Consider the following 14,835-nt stretch of genomic DNA (forward strand, 5'->3'; position numbering starts at 1 on the left):
GTTGTATCGGCGCATTACTTCGTCACTTCTTTGCTGTTTCTTCTCCAAGTAAGTTCTGGGAGATCCGTACTTCGCCCCTAACTTCCAGCCGGACGCATTAGCAGGGATGTCTCACACTCTATCCATCCCACTTGTCCTAACGTATGGCTGTACTGCCCGAATTCTCATAGACACGTCAGGATTATTGCTCATATAACTAGTCTATCTTATGTCTTATGACCAATTGACCTCCAGTCTAGCTAGCAATATATGTAGAACTTTGATGGTTTTCATCATACACTGGCTTAATAAAGTTTTCCCTTGTTCACAGTTTGGGCAATCTATGGATGCCAGTGATCTCTGTGCATAGGTTATGGTCTTCAAGAGACCTCATCTATTTAAAAGTATTAGCCCCACATCCTTGAAACCTCTGTAATGTTGAAACTCCAAGGGAGTAATTGGTATGTTTTTATTATTTTTTTCCCTATATCTACTATATTGTGACACAGGTTTATTCACTTGAGCTTTGGCTTGCACGGTATATTTGGTATTTCATGAATTTCAACACATACCTTCCTGATGTTTTTTCCATCAATATTTCCCTTGCACTTGACTCTTTTAGCACCCACTATTCTGGAGTTATTTTGTGCTCTGGTGTTGGGTTTATCCACAGCCAACCATTATAGTTCTGAACTTTGTACTAAGAGTATATAGCTTTCAAATTATCTCATTGTCCCCTACAGATGACTTACTTCTTTTCACTGAATTTTGAGATTGAGCCCCTTTTGTTTTGCTGCAACAACTTGAATGATTCAAATTGTTAAGGAAAGTCTCGCCCCTTCAGAATTGTATCCATTGCGCCCTGACGAAGGAACTGTGAACACGGGTCCTACTCCGAAACGCGCGTCGGCGCACTTTTCTCTGATGTTACGTTGTTAGTGTAGTTTTGTGAAGTATATTGTTTTTGTTTGTCTTAATTGTGTTATTGACGTTGTGTTGTGTATGGTATGCTTGATGCTTGTGAGGATGTGTGGTGCCTTTGTATGTGTGAATGAAATTTATACATAATCATTGTTTTGGGGCTCCCTTATGTATATGAATTATGTAAACACATGAATTGAACTTCAAGAATACGATATTATTGTACAATGAACATATTTTCTGTTTTATCTAATAATAAAAGATAATTCTGTTAATCAAATATCTTGGACTGGGACAATGTTGATACATATGGAATGAAGGATATGTTTACCTATGTATGATTGTAATACCTGTTTTTGTTCTAGTTTTTTTTCCCTGCCCTCCTCTCCTGGAATCCTTTTATTCGGGGGCCCTCTTCTGTTCATTCAGCTCAAAAACACGCAACACCTCTGCTGCGGGCCCATTGATTATGATGAAAGTTCCCTGTAGGAGCAGTACGATTTTATATTTTCCAAAGGAAAACCCTTCAGGCCCAGGTGAAAAAAGGACTGAACTTTTATAAAGTTGACAGACGCAATGTGTGATCTTCTCCTACAATAGTCTGTGTGGAGCTGTGTTTGGTGGATGTTTCCTTTCTCTTTGCAGTGTTGAATAAAAGGAAGCAGGTATTTGTACTATCGGAGTCAGGAGACCCCGCCATGGAGCGTCCTTCTGTCCTTTGGGAGTCCCGGGCTGTGTCTAAGGTGGGGACAGGCTACAAAGATGTAAAAACACACAATAGAAGTCTGGTGCTTCGGGACACACGATATATTGCATTCCATATGTCACCTGTATCAGCTGGCTCGTTGGTCTAGGGGTATGATTCTCGCTTAGGGTGCGAGAGGTCCCGGGTTCAAATCCCGGACGAGCCCACTTTTGTGTGTCCCCTGACTATGTTGAAAGTCACATTTCGATAAACGATTTTGAAACAGCATTGAGCGTGTTTTGCATTTTAACCCAAGACCTGCCGCGCTCAAAGCAGGAATTTTTGCCCTGGACCACCGAGCCAGCTGCAGAAACAGCTGGAGGGAAGGGGGGGGGGGGCAGCGACGCGCCACATCAGCAGCAGGAGGGATACATTTCTGTTACCTGCGCTGAATGTTACAACAGGGGATGCACTCTAGGGGGCAGCAGTGTGAGACACACTGAGAGGTGTGAGAGGACACCAGCAGCGGGGCTGAGACCCCTCCAGCTGCAGGGGGGGGACGCTCTAAAGGAGTCCAGAGGGAAGTTAGGACGGTCTCTGCCCTCGTCCATTCTGATTGGTGCATCCCGAGGTTCCTCCTCTCACAAGGTGTGAGTGACCCTGCAGCCGGGACTGGGGAGGCTTGGCTGCTGCTCTGGGCAGTACTTCTTCTGCGGGGGTCATCAAAGGCCCCGGGGCTTATTTACAAACCCATTGCGCCACTTTTGCGTCAGTTTTAACGTGGGAAAATGACGCAATGGGGCGGGGCTTGTAAATAGGCCCCCCCCCCATGTGTTTTTCGTTGCAGCCCTGACCCCTGGATGTGGTTGGAAAAGTGTGTAGCTGCATTTTGTGCAATTCAAACTGATGATTTACAGAGCGTCGATAGAAAGACCAATCACCATCCTGAGAATATTTGGTTTAACTACTGTTGTTAGGTCATCAGGTATTGGAGTAAAATTCGCGACCACCCCCTCACCAACGTGCAGCTGATGAGAGAGGATGGTGGACCCCTGAACCTGGGATGAGACACCTGGGATGAGACCCCTGAACCTGGGATGAGACCCCTGAACCTGGGATGAGACCTGTGAACCTGGGATGAGACCTGTGAACCTGAGATGAGACCTGTGAACCTGTTGATGAGACCTGTGAACCTGGGATGAGACCAGTGAACCTGGGACGAGACCTGTGAACCTATTGATGAGAACTGTGAACCTGGCGATGAGACCTGTGAACCTGGGATGAGACCTGGGAACCTGGCGATGAGACCTGTGAACCTGGGATGAGACCTGTGAACCTGAGATGAGACCTGTGAACCTGTTGATGAGACCTGTGAACCTGGGATGAGACCAGTGAACCTGGGACGAGACCTGTGAACCTATTGATGAGAACTGTGAACCTGGGATGAGACCTGTGAACCTGGGATGAGACCTGTGAACCTGGGATGAGACCTGTGAACCTGGGACGAGAACTGTGAACCTGGGATGAGACCTGTGAACCTGGGATGAGACCTGTGAACCTGGGATGAGACCTGGGAACCTGGCGATGAGACCTGTGAACCTGGGATGAGACCTGTGAACCTGAGATGAGACCTGTGAACCTGTTGATGAGACCTGTGAACCTGGGATGAGACCAGTGAACCTGGGACGAGACCTGTGAACCTATTGATGAGAACTGTGAACCTGGGATGAGACCTGCGAACCTGGGATAAGACCTGTGAACCTGGGATGAGACCTGGGAACCTGGCGATGAGACCTGTGAACCTGGGATGAGACCTGTGAACCTGGGATGAGACCTGTGAACCTGGGATGATACCTGGGAACCTGGCGATGAGACCTGTGAACCTGGGATGAGACCTGTGAACCTGAGATGAGACCTGTGAACCTGTTGATGAGACCTGTGAACCTGGGATGAGACCAGTGAACCTGGGACGAGACCTGTGAACCTATTGATGAGAACTGTGAACCTGGGATGAGACCTGTGAACCTGGGATGAGACCTGGGACCCTGGCGATGAGACCTGTGAACCTATTGATGAGACCTGTGATGAGACCTGTGAACCTGGGATGAGACCTGTGAACCTGGGATGAGACCTGCGAACCTGGGATGAGACCAGTGAACCTGGGACAAGACCTGTGAACCTGGGATGAGACCTGTGAACCTGGGATGAGACCTGTGAACCTGGGATGAGACCAGTGAACCTGGGATGAGACCTGTGAACCTGGGATGGGACCAGTGAACCTGGGACGAGACCTGTGAACCTGGGATGAGACCAGTGAACCTGGGACGAGACCTGTGAACCTGGCCATGAGACCTGTAAACCTGGAATGTGACCAGTGAACCTGGGATGAGACCTGTGAACCTGGGATGAGACATGTGACCCTGCGATGAGACCTGTAAACCTGGGATGAGACCAGTGAACCTGAGACGAGACCTGTGAACCTGGGACGAGACCTGTGAACCTGGGATGAGACCTGTGAACCTGGCGATGTAACTTGTGAACCTGGGACAAGACCTGTGAACCTGGGATGAGACCTGTGAACCTGGGATGAGACATGTGAACCTAGGATGAGACCTGTGAACCTGGGATGAGACATGTGAACCTGGGATGAGACCTGAGAACCTGGGATGAGACCAGTGAACCTGGGACGAGACCTGTGAACCTGGGATCAGATGTGTAAACCTGGGTTGAGACCTGTGAACCTGGGATGAGGCCAGTGAACCTGGAATGAGACCTGTGAACCTGGCGATGAGACCTGTGAACCTGGGATGAGACCTATGCACCTGGCGATGAGACCTGTGAACCTGGTATGAGACATGTGCACCTCGCGATGAGAACTGTGAACCTGGGATGAGACCTGTGCACCTGATGATGAGACCTGTGAACCTGGGATGAGACCTGTGAACCTGTGGATGAGACCTGTGAACCTGGGATGAGACCTGTGAACCTGGGATTAGACCTGTGAACCTGTTGATGAGACCTGTGAACCTGTGGATGAGACCTGTGAACCTGTGGATGAGACCAGTGAACCTGGGATGAGACCTGTGAACCTGGGATGAGACCTGTGAACCTGCGATGAGACCTGTGAACCTGGGATGAGACCTGTGAACCTGGGAATAAGACCTGTGAACCTGGGATGAGACCTGCGATGAGACCTGTGAACATGGCGATGAGACCAGTGAACCTGCGAGGAGACCTGTGAACCTGCGATGAGACCTGTGAGACCTGGGGATAAGACCTGTGAACCTGGGATGAGACCTGTGAACCTGGGGATGAGACCTGTGCTCCTGAACATGAATCTTACAGCTTCTCTGATGCTGCAGTGGATCTGCCTGTTATGTTTACTGAAAGGTCACGCTACGACGCATGTAATGAAATGGCCGAAATAGCTCAGTTGGGAGAGCGTTAGACTGAAGTTCTTAAGGTCCCTGGTTCGATCCCGTGTTTCGGCAGATACCTTTTCTTCGGTCCTTGTAGATTGCACAACAGATACCTATGACATACTTTAGAAACCTGAAATATGAGACGTGTCTTTAGTAACACTAAACTTTTTTACTTTCTTGTAACAGGCTACAGCCTTCAATTTCATTGTTTTTCCTTCTTTCTGCTCGTGCTACATAACTCCACACCTCCTGTCCCCCATTTCTCCCTCAATTTCATTATGTTCACGTTTATCACAATTAAGTATCATTTCAGCACAACCCCACTTGTGAGTTTCACACAGAATGCACAGTTGCACTATACCACTAATTGTGATGTTTCTCCCACACTGTAGTCACAATCACACACAGTGGGCGACAGCCTTCAAGCACAATCTCACTAATTGTGTGTCAAGCTCACACCACGTGCCCAATCACACTCAATGGGCAACCGACGTACACCTGGGAAGTCAGTCCCACGTTTTGTGACGTCCACAACCTGGAGCATCTTCTCACTCCTAGGCGTAAAGTTCACTCATTAAATGCAGGTGTGAAACAGCCGTGTGAAACAGCCGTGTGAAACTGCTCACTGTGTGTGACTTGTACACACTGCAGCTCACTTTTAAGCAAAGAATCTACTGTTCCTCTTCTGGGTGTGAGTTCACTTTTTTTTTTTTTTTAAATGAATGAAAACATTTATTGTTCAGTTTCTAAAAACTTACAATTAGAACCAACGGAAAGACATTTCCTTTTAGAAAGCATAATCACTTCTGTATTAGGCCTATGACCCAGTTTTTCTGTGAACCTAATTATTGCTTCAGAAGCCCCTGAAAATTTCTGAGATTTAAGTGGTCCTCCCACTTTGGGTTAGAGTCAAATATGATACCAAGATAATTGAAAAGGGTTCACCTTGGCAACTATGGTCCCATCTATCACATCGTTTTTTGATTTTGAGTTTTTGGGGTCACTGGTCATTTTTTTGTTTGAATATCTTTTATTGCATTTCGTTCTTTGTTTGCAGTGCCTAACATATAAGTAGATGAAAAATCAACGTAACATCCTGCAGCTGTACATGGGTATACTTTTAAACAACAGTTTGCTACAGTAGGTTGCACACTTTCCATATTGCACAAAACGGATATACATACGAGGGTATGGGTGTGAGTTCACTCATGTGGAGGAGGCAGAAAGACAGCGTGTGTGCTGGGGAGGTGAGGGGAGGACTGGATGTATGTGATACCCAAAGCATCCCTTCCAGTGCTCAATTGCAAAGAAGCATTGGCAATGCCAATAGGAATTTCTTTTAATTGAAAACATCTCTTCAGCCAGTGGTGACTATAGGAAAACACAATAGCTCATTATATATCTGCGCTTTCATTCATCCTACCACTCATGCACCCATTCATCCACCTACTGAATCATTCTTGCATTCATCTACTCATCCATTCACGTTAAAACACATACGCTTACCCAATATAAAAGAATAAAAGTAGAAACATTAAACAAAATAAAATCCAACATAGCAGTGGGGTGTCATCATATTTATAGTTCCAGCATGACTGACTGCAGAAGCAGAGTGGTAGCCATTTTGGGATTGCCAAGCAATGGTACTTTAGGGACCGCCGTGTAGTTTAAAAGGATCAATCAATCAACAGCATTTGTAAAGCGCTTCAGTGTCACCCCTCGGGGTGTCTCGGCGCTTTGTCTCTGTCGAAGAGCCAGGTCTTGAGTCTCTTTCTGAAGTCTGCCAGCGAGGGGGCAGTAAGGAGCTGGATGGGAAGGTCATTCCCGGTCTTAGCAGCGATGTAGGAGAAGGAGCGGGCACAGCTGCAGCTACGATGGGTGCAGGGGTGTGTGCGAGGGTGAGTGAAGAGGAGCTCAGGTGCATGAGGGGTTGTGGAAGTTCAGTCGGTGGGTGATGTAGGCAGGTCCTAGATCATGGAGGGCTTTGTATGCGTGCATGAGGACCGTGAATTGGCATCCCTTCTGGAAGGGGAGCCAGTGGAGCTCTCTCAAGTGCGGGGGTGATGTTCGCGAAAAACACCTCCATTTGGTACCACAGCTGGTGACCTGCAGAACTCAGACCTACACATACACTGACCCACCACGCACGCTACCTCAGCATGACCCTCAACAGCAAACTGACCATGAAATGATAAGTCAACGCAGTTACCTCCACCTGCTTCCACACACTTTGCATGTGCCGCAGAATCTTCAGATGGATCCCATTCAACACCAGAAAGACCGTCACTCAGGCCCTTGTCACCAGTTGCCGTTTACTACTGCAACACCCTCTAATCCGGCATCTCCACCCGGCTCCTCAGAAGACTACAGGCCATACAGAACACTGCACAACCGAGGAACACTTTTTAACCCTCTATCTCAACAGGGATGTGTAAATAGTTTCTTTTTCTATTCATTTAGAATTTTGCAGGGCTTCTCCAAATTGTGGAGTCAACACGTTTCAGCTCTTTTTTTGGGCCTCATCAGGACTGGGGGAAAAAGGAAACCTTTTTATAATTCAAAGTGTCTCAAGGATAGGAAACAAGTGACTATCCGTGTAGTAGTGTTGTAGCAGTAGCTGGTCTATTTTGAGATCTGTGTTGAGGTCGCGATTTAGACAATGCAAATAACTTCTTAGCACTACACAGATAACTTCCTCAGGTCATGTTGATTTGAATCTCTTTGTTTGAACACGCCGCGTGACAAACCGTCTGTGCGGCTCAATTCCTTGAGTTTTGTTGGTGTCCGCTGCAGTCGATATAGGCAGAATTTCATCCAGACCTCTCTCGCTCCTCAGTTCAAATTATTCAGTATCTCGACCCCATCTTCCACCACATATTCCAACTGTAATCCATCCCCCCATTTGGTGCTCAATTTCACTACCTGCCCTTGAGAGTCCAGATGACGTATCCGGAAATTATATAGGCCTGAGATCACAACCTTGAATTATCCCCAGGCGTTGGGATAAGTAATCCCCAGAGAGGACGGGATTACCCAAGGTTGGGTACCAAGGGGCAGATTTACAAGCCCAGTACGCCACATTTGCACCGCAGTTGCGTCAATTTTGTGACGCAGTGGTGGCGGAAAGCAAGCGCCATGCTGCGGGGTATTTACAATGTGACGCATCTAGGGAGAGGCGTCACGTTGTAAAGCCCTGAGCCACATGTGGGCATTCTGGCACAGGGGGGGGCGTTCCAATGCAGAAACGCCTCCAATAAGTGGCTGAGTGAAATCTACAAGATTTCACTGAGTCACTTTTACGGCCATACTGCGTCAAAACCCTGCGCCTTCTTGAAGCAGGCATAAGGATTGACGCAGCATGTTGGTAATAGGGGTACCACGAGCATTGCTGGTGCTGCGTCGCGACTCCAGCAATGCGCCGCCTTTCCGCCAGGGGATGCGACACACATCTGCCCATCAGTGTGCCACGGTGCTCCGCATTATAAATGTGGCGCATCAGTGATGGCGCACGGGTGGGCAGATGCGTCGCAACTCTTCTGGCGCATCCCTGCTGATTAGCAGAGATGCGCCAGTAGTCGTAAATCTGCCCCAAGTCTGCGAGTAAGGCAGTAACGCAGCTCAGACTTTGGCGCTTCCCGATTGGAACTGTCACTTTTCAAATTGGGCCCACATAACACTTCTGCAACATTCTCATAAGAATGACAGGCAACAGATCTTTAAATGCTTTATTTAAGTTTAAAGTAAAAATACAGACTATTCTCAGTAAATTTGCAGTGCATAAACCATAATTAAAAAACTCAGTACAGCTCAGAATAAAATCCGGCATAGATTTAGCATCTAAGAATAGGGGTAGAGTCTCTCTGTTGTGAGAGAAATACACACTCATACAGTGCTGTGGACAGAGGAGTTCATACATTGTACGGAAAAAAACATGATTCATCACGTTTAAACAAATAGGAAACCGTCTAAAGGAAACATTTCTACATAGAAGACATTCTGTGATTTTCCACCACCATTTATGATTCGATCATTCTCACAGTCTTGATTATACAGTTTTACTGATGCAATGTTAACACAACTAGAAGGAGCAAGATTTGTCATTGGATTAGTACATTCAGCAGACTCTCTAAGACCTTTTTATGCTGACTAGTGTCTGAATCAACAATAAAATCACATGACATAGGATGACGTCTAAACAGGATGGAAGGCAATGTTCAATATTAGCAGTAGCTCACATATAGCGCTTGATTTCTATTAATAAAAATTAGCGCGCACAACAGTAATATAGCCAAAAGCAAACATGAAACACTCTAAATAAACAAATATAACTAAAACAAACCCCAAATAAAACACTAATCCAACTCCTATAAACCTATTTTGTTTGAGCGCTTTATACAAGATAAAATAACTAATTTTTAACTTTTGGCTTCTAAAAAGAATAAATGTGAATATATAATCGAATTCAGTCACAACTCAGCCACTTTCCATATAAGATGAACTTTCTGGCTGCTTCACAGATTTATCAAGCCGTTAAATTGGTGCTTAGAAACAGAAAGCTGCTTTGAACAACTACGGTATTTTCCAGGCCATATACTTCTGCAACCTTCGAGCCTTTGATAGCTCAGTTGGAGTGTCTGTCATCCTTAGGTCGCTGGTTCAAATCCGGCTCGAAGGACTTTTGCAAACTCTACACTTTTTTAGGTTTTGCCTGGCGAAAGCTGCGCTCTGCGCAGATTTTTCCTGCAGGCGAAAACCTAATGAGTATAGTAGGGGAGACAGGAACGGCCCCGTCTTTTATTGGCTAGCTCCATAAATGGAGGCTAGCCATTGGAAGACGGGCCTGTCCGTCAATGCCGGACCAGATTCGGGGGCGTTCCCGAGAATTTTTGGCTTTTGGCTACGTCACGCTACGTCAGCCGAAAGCCAATTCTTGGGAACGCCCCGAACCCCATTGCGCTTTATTTGTGCCTGCATAGCGCTGGACGTGCTTATATTTCTCCCCCGAGCACTTCATAGCGCTTTTATGCCCTAGCGAGTGCCCACCTCGCTTATTTGTTATTTAATTGTCCCCTGGCAGGCGCCGAGGGACCTTGCCGCTATTGTTTTTTTCACCTCGAGGGAGCCCACCCCTCGGTGAATTCACTCCCCGCCTGCAGTAGCTGAGGCTGGCCGCCGCGCTGCCCGCGGCGACCCGGAAGTGACTAGCCGGCCGGCCAATCCTAGCGCGGCCGGCCGGAAGTGCCCGCCCCCCCCCCCCGCAGCCCGGGGGAAGAAGGAAGACGGCAGCCCAGGAGAAGAAGTATGGCGGCCCATGCGGGGCTCCCGTGGCCTGGAGGGAGCCCCGGGAGAAGCGGAGGACGTTGCCGGTCTCCCATGCTGAAGAGGGAGACCGGAGAAGTGCCCAAGAGATTGCCACCGTCGCAAGGAGCCCCCGCCAGGACGGCGGCCCAGGAGAAGAAGTATGGCGGCCCACGCGGGGCTCCAGTGGCCTGGAGGGAGCCCCGGGAGAAGCGGAGGACGTTGCCGGTCTCCCATGCTGAAGAGGGAGACCGGAGAAGTGCCCAAGAGATTGCCGCCATCGCAAGGAGCCCCCGCCAGAGTGCCCGGTAAGTTAAATGGGCTACCGAGCGCAGCAGCACCACCACCAGAGGCTTGGGGCTCGGAGCCGCACCATGGTGGACCTGAGCGGCTGCCCCAGGAGACACCTCTGCGAGCCCCTGCTGCCCCCCCGCCCTGCTCTGCTGGGCCCTGCTGCTGCTCTGCGCCCCGGAGAGCTCCGCGCTGGCAGACTTCTCATGTAAGACCCTCTCTGCTTCCCAGCCTGTCCTCTCCCAGCCTGTCATCACCCAGCCTGCCCTCTCCCAGCCTGTCCTCTCCCAGCCTGCCCTCTCCCAGCCTGCCCTCTCCCAGCCTGTCCTCTCCCAGCCTGTCCTCTCCCAGCCTGTCCTCTCCCAGCCTGTCCTCTCCCAGCCTGTCCTCTCGCAGCCTGTCCTCTCCCAGCCTGTCCTCTCGCAGCCTGTCCTCTCCCAGCCTGTCCTCTCCCAGCCTGTCCTCTCCCAGCCTGCCCTCTCCCAGCCTGTCCTCTCGCAGCCTGTCCTCTCGCAGCTTGCCCTCTCACAGCCTGCCCACTCCCAGCCTGCCCTCTCCCAGCCTGTCCTCTCGCAGCCTGTCCTCTCGCAGCCTGCCCACTCCCAGCCTGCCCTCTCCCAGCCTGCCCTCTCCCAGCCTGTCCTCTCGCGGCCTGTCCTCTCCCGGCCTGCCCACTCCCAGCCTGCCCTCTCCCAGCCTATCCCCTCCCTGCCCTTTCCCAGCCTGTCCTCTTCCAGCCTGTCCACTTCCAGCCTTCCCTCTCCCAGCCTGTCCTCTCCATGACCTTTCCCAGCCTGTCCTCTCCCAGCTTGTCCACTTCCAGCCTGCCCTCTCCCAACCTGCCCTCTCCCAGCCTGTCCCCTCCCTGCCCTCTCCCAGCCTGCCCACTCCCAGCCTGCCCTCTCCCAGCCGGCCCTCTCCCAGCCTGTCCTCTCGCGGCCTGTCCTCTCCCGGCCTGCCCACTCCCAGCCTGCCCTCTCCCACCCTGTCCCCTCCCTGCCCTTTCCCAGCCTGTCCTCTTCCAGCCTGTCGACTTCCAGCCTGCCCTCTCCCAGCCTGTCCCCTCCATGACCTTTCCCAGCCTGTCCTCTCCCAGCTTGTCCACTTCCAGCCTGCCCTCTCCCAACCTGCCCTCTCCCAGCCTGTCCCCTCCCTGCCCTCTCCCAGCCTGCCATCTCCCAGCCTGTCCCCTCCCTGCCCTCTCCCAGCCTGTCCTCTCCCTGCCTGTTGTCGTGTCCCGGTGGCAGCAGGCAGCAGGCAAGAGCGTGCACTGCGTCCCCGAAGTAACAGCCCTAAAGCAAGCAAGAAGTACGCCCCCCTCCCACCAATCCCTGTTAGGTAGTGGAAACTGTCCAAACTGGGGTGCAGACAGCCCCTCTCACCTTTCGGCCTGGTACCACTGCACCAGCCGCACTACTTCCCTACTGACCGTTCTCCACTTCAGCCCCGTCTAAATTACAATTCCTGCTTGTGACCCTTTTGCCTGCTTGTGCTTGTTTTCGTGACCCTGTTGCCTGCTTGTGCCTCCGTGTGCCCCTGTTGCCTGCTTGTGCCTCCGTTTTCGTGCCCCTGTTGCCTGCTTGTGCCTCCGTGTGCCCCCGTTGTTTTCGCAAAACCATTGCATTGTAAATGCTTGTTCCCTTTTCCCCTCTGCTTACAGTAGAAGGCGCCTCTGTCTCAGACCCTCACACGCCGGGGCTTTTCCTGCCTCCTCTCTTCATCTTTACAACCCAGCTCTCTCCTCCGGCTGGGAGGGGGGTCCCCCCCTGTGTGCAGCCCCCGCCCCAATCCCCCATCATCAGACAGAGCCGGGGCCCCTGGGCTGAAGAGCCAGGCCGGGGCCCCGTCTGGAGCAGCCCTGGGAGCTGGTTGTGGTGACTCTGGCAGCAGGTGATGCTGCTGAGAGCGTCTGCTGGGAGGCGAGAGGGCTGCTGTGAGGTGTGAGGGAGGAGTGTGTGTGTGTGTGTGTGTGTGTATCGTGGGAGAGAGTGTGTGTGTGTGTGTTTGTTCAACATGTTCGCCCCCCCCCCTGTTGGTGTGAAGGAGTTGATAAATGACACGAACCAGTAGCATATCGGGGAGAGGCGGCTTGAAGGTCACATGAGGAGCGGCCCAGCAGGTCGAGATGCATCGGTTCCTCGTTAGTATAGTGGTCAGTATCCCCGCCTGTCACACGGGAGACCGGGGTTCAATTCCCCGACGGGGAGGCTCATAATTATTATTTTTTTAACTAAGCAAACATTTTGACGGTGGGAAACGTTTTTTAAATGCAATTTATAAAATTATACTCATTTTAGAGCGTGCTGATACTTTTTATTTATGGCCACACCTCGTACATGTTCAAAACTTTACTAATGGAATCATAAACCTTTTCAAATCTATCACGGAAGATGTGTAAGTGCAACACCTTTTGGAACGTATTTGTGCCTTTTCATTGTAAGCTGCTGTGTACGTTCTGGAAAATGCAAACGTATAATAGGGGGTTATTACTGAGATAAACATCAAAGTACTACATGATAGATAAAGGGAATGTAAACTAGTATGTTTACGCGCTAAATACATTAAATGTTGGTGCAGGCTCTGAGCGAGTACTTATTTTATACGAGTGTGAAACTTTTCATCTATTTACGGGAAATGGTTTACAACTTACAGACACATTGTAAAATCAAAAGGACCTCTGACACCGACGTGCACTCCCCACCACCGCCATCAGAGCTCAGCTTTTATGTTTCCTGGGTCCAGGCATGACTTCAAACACAGGTCAGGTGTTTACAGTGCATGCTGGGACTTGTAGTCCCGTCTATAACACTCTACAAATAGGGCCACGAGTCACATCACCTAAGGAAGGGGAGGTGTGGGGTGTGGAGGTGTGGGGGGGGGGTGTGTGTGTGTGTGGGGGGGGGGGCGGGGGGGGGGGTGTGTGTGTGTGTGTGTGTGTGTGTGTGTGTGTGTGTGTGTGTGTGTGTGTGTGTGTGTGTGTGTGTGTGTGTGTGTGTGTGTGTGTGTGTGTGTGTGTGTGTGTGTGTGTGTGTGTGTGTGTGTGTGTGTGTGTGTGTGTGTGTGTGTGTGTGTGTGTGTGTGTGTGTGTGTGTGTGTGTGTGTGTGTGTGTGTGTGTGTGTGTGTGTGTGTGTGTGTGTGTGTGTGTGTGTGTGTGTGTGTGTGTGTGTGTGTGTGTGTGTGTGTGTGTGTGTGTGTGTGTGTGTGTGTGTGTGTGTGTGTGTGTGTGTGTGTGTGTGTGTGTGTGTGTGTGTGTGTGTGTGTGTGTGTGTGTGTGTGTGTGTGTGTGTGTGTGTGTGTGTGTGTGTGTGTGTGTGTGTGTGTGTGTGTGTGTGTGTGTGTGTGTGTGTACACACACACACACACCTGTGTGTACCTGGGACACCTCTGAGGTGCCCTCCTGCAGGGAACCCTGAGAAGAAGCTCTGATCACCCTTTTAATTGCACTGTCTATTTTTTTTATTGATGGTGATTGATTCCTGATGTTTCCAGTCTCCAGTATGTGGTGAGGGTGTCAGACGTCCTCAGCGCCGGTGAACTCAACAGATTTCAGCCTATTTAAGGTAGTCACTGCTTTCCTCGTAGTTTGTATCAATGCTGTGCACTTTTGTCTGTTGCTACTGCCCTCCTTTCATAAAGACTACTGTTTACTTCCTACTATAGTCTATGAACGAAAATAAAACCGGAACATACTCAGCCACACTGTGCAGATCTAATGTGCTTGAACAAGCAGCCACGCTCCCTGATGGTCTAGTGGTTAGGATTCGGCGCTCTCACCGCCGTGGCCCGGGTTCGATTCCCGGTCAGGGAACGGATCATTTTTCTTCTTGAAACCTTCTTTAGAGGAGATATATATAATGTCAATTTATATTTATGAATGTGGTTTTCTTTGTATTTGTGTTTTTTACTTTGCTTACTATTTTTACTTGTATGTTTCGATTCTGGCCAGGGAAAGATTTTATTTTTATTGTAGTGGAACACATTTTTTTAAATTTGAAAATTGGAACTGTTTTATTACATGTATTTCTCCTTCAATTGAAGTGTCACCAGTTATAACAACATTCCACACTGAGAGGAAAGCCACTGACAGAGCGAGTGGCTGCTGGTTCACCAGACTGATGATTGGCTTAGTAGATTCAGGAGACTTTCACTGAGAACCTTTAGTGCTGACTAGTGTGAAACTATTAAAATTTATTATTGAAGCAGAATCAGTAATAACAGCAAATGACATAGGATGACGT

The 14,835-nt window shown here is 49.6% G+C and overlaps 2 non-coding genes across 2 annotated transcripts; both read left to right on the plus strand.

Annotated features, from left to right (window-relative positions):
- Positions 1-1,739: 1,739 nt before the first annotated feature.
- On the plus strand, positions 1,740-1,811 carry TRNAP-AGG (transfer RNA proline (anticodon AGG)). Its single transcript has one exon. It is a non-coding gene; the product is annotated as a tRNA-Pro (tRNA).
- Positions 1,812-14,333: 12,522 nt separating this feature from the next.
- TRNAE-CUC (transfer RNA glutamic acid (anticodon CUC)) lies at positions 14,334-14,405 on the plus strand. The gene has a single exon. It is a non-coding gene; the product is annotated as a tRNA-Glu (tRNA).
- The last annotated feature ends 430 nt before the right edge of the window (positions 14,406-14,835 follow it).

Source organism: Lissotriton helveticus, chromosome 1_2, assembly GCF_964261635.1.
Source record: "Lissotriton helveticus chromosome 1_2, aLisHel1.1, whole genome shotgun sequence".
In the NCBI taxonomy this organism is placed as follows: Eukaryota; Metazoa; Chordata; class Amphibia; order Caudata; family Salamandridae; genus Lissotriton; species Lissotriton helveticus.